Consider the following 6,250-nt stretch of genomic DNA (forward strand, 5'->3'; position numbering starts at 1 on the left):
TTAAAATCAACTGTGCCATGTGGTAGTCTGCTTTCTTGCATTTTAATATTTAGCTCTGTAGCAAGAGCACATGGTCCTTCAAAATCTAACTATCATATGCCCCTTTTTGGCTAGGGATACAGTCAGTGTCTGAAAGATCAGCCGTAAGTGCTCAGGAGATATTTACATGTTTTGTTTTCTCTGCTGAAGTAATTGCTAGCTAAGGCCAACTAGATTGACAGCTTTTCTCCCCTGTGCTCCACGCATGTTTCACCTAACACAGCAGGGAAATCCAGAAGAAAATTATTATTCAACACATTTAAGAAACAGATCTGAAAGAATGTTTTTCCAGAAAACAAAGTAAACCTTTATTATTTTATTTTACAAGAATACAAAAGGAATGCAGCACAGAAAATCTGATGGATACTGCATTCATGTACAAAATAAACTAAGAAAGAATGAATTCCCTGGGCTACATTCAAAATTTGTGTTTGCAGCATACATAAATATATCCTTTACTTTCAGCACAAAATATAGCAAATTGCTTCTAAGATGTAGTAAGTAGAACTTAGATTTATTATAGCATGTTCCTTTATGTCTACATTATTCCTTTATTCACTGCCTCTAAATATGAACCAGAATATATATTCCATTGAACCAGAAAATAACCTAACAACAGAAAACTGCCACATTCATGGTAAAAATATAGAAATACAATCCACTCTCTATATATTTGCAAGAAAAGCTGAAAGGAACAATGCAGCCTTTGGATACCCCAGCAAAAAGCAAACACGAACAGAAAGAAAGGTTCAACCCTCGTCAGTAAAGCTACTGCCGCATGTGTAGCTTAACAGAGCAAATTTACTTTATTGCCAAATCGCAGATGGCAAACACAAAGCACAGAGACCAGTAGGTAAGATCTGAGAACCAAAAAAAGCATACAAATCTAATTCTCCACCAGCACAACCGCTTCCCTCGGCACACGGAAGCCAGAAGACCTCTGCTTGAATCAATCGATCGGCGGGCAGGATTTACAGTAGGCCGAGTGAATGCCAGCCCAAATCCAGACAGGCCACATTCCTGAGATGCAGTCAAGGTCTAGCACAGCACATCATTAGCATCCAAATGGCGCTGCTGCACCCACGCAGACAAAGCCGGGTGCGACCCTTCCCCGGCGGGCCGCGGGCACCCGCCACGGCCACGGCCCCGGGACAGGGCACCGGGACAGGGCACCGGGACAGGGCACCGGGACAGGGCACCGCCGGGGCTGGACACCGCCCGTGCTGCAGCCGCAGCCGGCAGGACACCTTATGCCACATTAAATAAAAAAGTTTTATTTTGCTCTATAGCTTCTGCGGATCTCGTTAAAAACAAGCAAAAAATACAAAAAGGAAAAATTTGCGGCATTTTAGAAACCTGACTTTTAGGAATATCAATGCCTTTATGAAACTGCAAGGCTCCTCCTTTTTTTAAATGTCACTTTTTCTTTTAAAAGCTCAATATTCATTTATTTTATCAACAGGTAGAAGGAAACCGTTCTAAGATAAGCAGACCACAAACACAATGAATACTCAAAGCACTAACAATAAACAGTTCCTATAAAGACATCAAGAGAAGCATCCAAGAAGTGACACAGCAGGCACTTCTGCAAATCTCCAGTGCTCTAGAAATCTGCAAGCAACCACAAGCTAGTGCTGCAAATCTCAGCCAAGATCTTCAAGTAGCTTGGCTATTTGCTACTGAAACACTACTAATGCAAAAAGCACATAAACCAAGTATCCAAATATATCAGAGAATGCAGAATATATCAACAATTTATTTTTATTTTGTGGGTTTGTAATTCAGTCCTTGAAAATAATCACATTCATATGATACCTAACTTACTATTAAAAAAGGATAGTAAGAAAAAGGAGAACTGAAATTTACAGTAGAACACTTGTTGTCACACTGTAAGCAACAGTCTGAATCTGAAAGACTACCAAGGCTCTTGCTCTTCAACATCTTTGACAATTTGAAATTAAACAACTAGTCCCTAGAGCAATTAAATAATTATTGAAACTGTTAACAACTTGAAAATGAAGTTATTTTGTAGTAAGTTCTATGCAACTGGACTCTTAAATCACATTATTTAGTGAATAATCTTTAGGTAAATACAACTGAATTTCAGCATGAACCAAGTCCTGCACGATCTTTAGGGGCCAAGGTAAAACCTGCGTTTATGATTGGGAAGAAAAAGTACATCTGGGCTAGCATCCCACCTCAATAATCACAGCTGGTCACAGATGCTGAGAACAGAGGGAAGAAGTGACTACAGAACAGGACTTATCCGTTTCTTCTTTTTGTTATTCCACCAACTTAGTATTTCAAGTATTTTTCTTTGGTTTATTATGGTACAAACAATAAAGTTACATAAGAAGCCATAGTATAAACTCCCTACTGCCTCAGGTAAATGTGAAAGCAAAATGCTATTTCACATCTAAGGACCCAAGCCTTCATGGAAGTCAGGAAAAAAAATTACACTCAAGACACACACCTCTAAATATAAAGAAATCTCAACAAAAGGTCTGAAAAACGTTTATTAGTTTTAACAGCAGTTATAATTAAATTATGCCACATATTTGAGGGTTTTTTACTGCATAGGAAAATTGCAGCTCGACATGTAATTTATGGGTAACTATAATATCGGTATCACAAGTAGGGATAACTGACCATATCTGTGAATTTATTTATCATTTGGCCATTTACTTGGGTACCAAATTATTTACTTGTGATGATTTTGTTAATTTAAAGGTTATGTTCAAGCTTTTCAAGCACTTATGGCTTTCTACAGGAAGGCAATTAAGCAGACATTAGAGCAGGGATTTCTCTCTTCCCCAATTTGAGGGCAAGCTGTGAGGCAAGTACAGTTCCAAAGCATTAATTATTCTTGCTTTGGGTAAGTAAAAGCTGCAGCTGTCCCCTGAATATAACCCCATGTGGAGACTTCAATCCCATTATTTGCATAAACATAAACCCTTTCTCTGCATGGGGCTGAAAGTCAAGCTCCTCAAAACATGGGTATTCAACAGTTCACTGTTACCACTGTGCCACAACACCCAAAATTACTAAGTTCCCTACTTCACAAAAGGCTTTCTCTGAAGTCAGTAATTGTATGATGCAAGGCCAGCAGACATTTGGATTGTCAATCAAGCTCTAAAACTTCTACCAATTCTAAAATGAGAGTCCACATCTACTGCAGTCAGCCATATCAATTTATGTACCACCCAAGAATCAGTGATCAAATTTTAGCCCTAGTTTAAAAAAAAAACACCAGCAAAACAAACAAAAAAAGTATTTATCATCAATGGTAAATCAAACCAACTCTTCCTAGTGCAACCTTAAAATGTGTACTTTGTCAGATAGCACATTATTTACTCCACATTTTATGCTTTGTTGTTTTTAATTTCATCCTAAAAAAGAACAACTTCTCACCAGTTACACTACCTGGCTTCACATGGCCTTTCCCTGAAGCAAACTTATAGGCACACTACTGAAATTTTCTTTAATGTGAAGCTGGGTTAAAGTCAGTATTAAATTAATAAAAATATGTAGTACAAAGAAACTTTTTTCCTCCCAAATTCAGAAGACATTCAAAGCTCCTCAGCTGTCACAGAATTCACCAGAGGAGAGAAAAAAACCTGCAACAACCAAAAAACATACCTGATTATTTTCTTGAAGGAAAATATGTGAATAACTTCCAACACATTTCCATAGGCACACTAGGTTGCTCTTTTTTGTCTTGTTTTTTGTTGTTGAGTTTGTCTTTGTTATTCTTTTGGAATATGTAATATGTAAAAGTGAAGATGCTACTCAGGTAGAGTCAACACCCCTGGATGTGTTAAACAAAATGTGTAGATGTGGCACTTATGGACATGATTTTGTGTGGACTGAGCAGTCTTACGTTGATAGCTGAATTTTAGGGGTCTTTTCCCTAAATCATATGGAATTCTACAATCCTATGAAAATGCTCTGTGGCAAACCAAAAGTGTTGCAAGGACTCTCACACAAGACATGAGCAGAAAAAATGTGCATCATGTAAAATGATCTGACTTAATTCCAAAATGGAGAAGATATAGTTATTTCCCCCTATGTAAATACATGTGCTTAGACTAGAACATGAGCATTCCTTGTCATTCTTTACAGTTAAATATAAGACTTCAGCAGCTCCTATTAATTAACACCTTTATCTTTTAATGAAACCTCTATTCTTCAATATTGTCCAATAAAGCAAACATTTGCATACTGTTTGGGGTTGAAAAATGGTGAGAAGCCATAAATATTACATTTTACCAGTATCATGCTTCAAGCCTCATGCAGCAATTTTGTATCACAGGTTATCTGTAGCACTGTTGACCTTCCAGAACAACTGACACAATAGCGAAACTGAATCAAAAATATTCAACAATTTACTTGGTAAAAAGGTAGTGACAGAAGAGCTGAAGTCCTTATTTAAGGTAAAAAATACCTACGAGATGAGACATGTTTGCTCTGTGTACCGTAAGTCCTGAGCTATCAGTAGAAAAAAATGGAACAATTTGCACAGACTTGAGGACTTCCTCTTGTGCTAAGTAACTATAAAGGGTTTTTATCTTCAATTTAAGCTTTTTTAATAGATGTCTTCAATCAAATTCTTAGGTTTAGGAGCAAATATGGAATCCCAACCGAATTTGAAAAATAAAAATATTTAAGATCCACAAAATGCAATGTGCACAGTTTCTGTTCCCCAACATGTGGGGTCATAGGCATCTACATATTTACTGAGAAGCTTTGCATTTCCTTTCCTTCTCTGAAAGTTTTTCATATTGTGATCAACCATGAAAGCTGGAACAAGGTCAAACATATTTCACTGCTAACAGAGGAGGTGGTTTAACCAGTTCATGAAGGTCCCTTAGCTCCAATCCTGTTCCAACAAAGCACCACTAAAGCAGTGCAGAGATCCAAATCAGACCCGTTCCTGATTCATCCATCAATCTTCCACAGTAGCAGAACAAATTCAAGATGAAAAATAATAAATTGAGATAAAATAGGTATTCTTGAGATAATTCTCTGAATGTATATTGATAGTTATCTTTCCCTAATACCAAATGTAGATTACAGTTCACTGCAGCATTAGTCCTATTTTCCACATTAGGTCTGCTCATAAGATAGTGATGGATATTCTCAACTATGTGGGTTAAAAAATCTAAGCTGGTCCTCCTCGCTGAATGGTAACAAAAGCTTCAAAACATGAAATAAGCTGTTTTGCTACAACGATCATTAAAAAAAAAATTTAAAAAAGGTAGGGAGGCATGAAGGTGGAGGTAACTTTTAACCTTTCATTTTCCAGAATGGAGTGAGAGCTATTCCTGCATATATACAAAAGCATTCCCAGATATGCAAAAGACAGGATTGCTCCAGACATTAAAGTAGTTGTGGTTTACTGGATACAGTATTTACTGAATACTCATTTAATGATTACAGAGGCAATTCAGAAGATAAGAGAAATGAAATTATTGTTAATCCCATTTTCTATATTATTATCTAAAATTATTCATGCCTGAGAAATAATGCTTTAAAGGCATTAAGTGCCCGTAAATGGTGCAGTTGAGGGCTTCTGACACTATGTTGGGTTCTGGAAGCAATATAACTAAGTTAATATAGTATTAAACCTGTCAATTAACTCTCTGCTAAGCACAACTCAGAATTAATATATTCCTATATTCATTTCTATTCTAGTCCCTGTTTGTATTATTGACACAATGTTACATTAACAACATTAACAAGGCACGCATATGTACACGACCCTAGTCCACAGCCATCAGTTGAAGATAGGAACTATCTTCGGTAATACTGAAATAGACAGTCCTTTAATTCAGTCAGTTGTGAACTGCATTTTCAGGGTAGAACACAAACATACAAGTTTGAATAGAGACTCTTGCCTAAAACCAACACAGCAGATTTATTCAGTATTACCAGCTCCACAAATCCTGGTTATCAAGAAATAGAAAATACAAAGCAAAAGAAAGATTCCTTCCTGTTCTTACCACATTAGTTGTAGTTTGCATCCATGTTGCCAAACCATCAATTATTATGCCTGGTATAATCTAATTACCAGAAGTACAGTAGTTTGATTGCAGCAACATTAAGTAGCCAACATCAAGCAACTATGAGCAAAAACTGAAATGTTTTCTTAATTCAGTAGTTCTCAATTTTCAGAAAAAAATGCAGCCAAATTCTGTGAGGCTGACTGGCA

General features: G+C 36.8%; 1 protein-coding gene across 8 annotated transcripts in view; it reads right to left on the reverse strand.

The window, feature by feature from the left end:
• The window catches only part of DICER1 (dicer 1, ribonuclease III), a 65,097-nt gene that overhangs the window by 47,298 nt on the left and 11,549 nt on the right, over positions 1-6,250 (reverse strand).

The sequence above is a fragment of the Taeniopygia guttata genome, chromosome 5 (genome assembly GCF_048771995.1).
Source record: "Taeniopygia guttata chromosome 5, bTaeGut7.mat, whole genome shotgun sequence".
NCBI classification, from domain to species: domain Eukaryota; kingdom Metazoa; phylum Chordata; class Aves; order Passeriformes; family Estrildidae; genus Taeniopygia; species Taeniopygia guttata.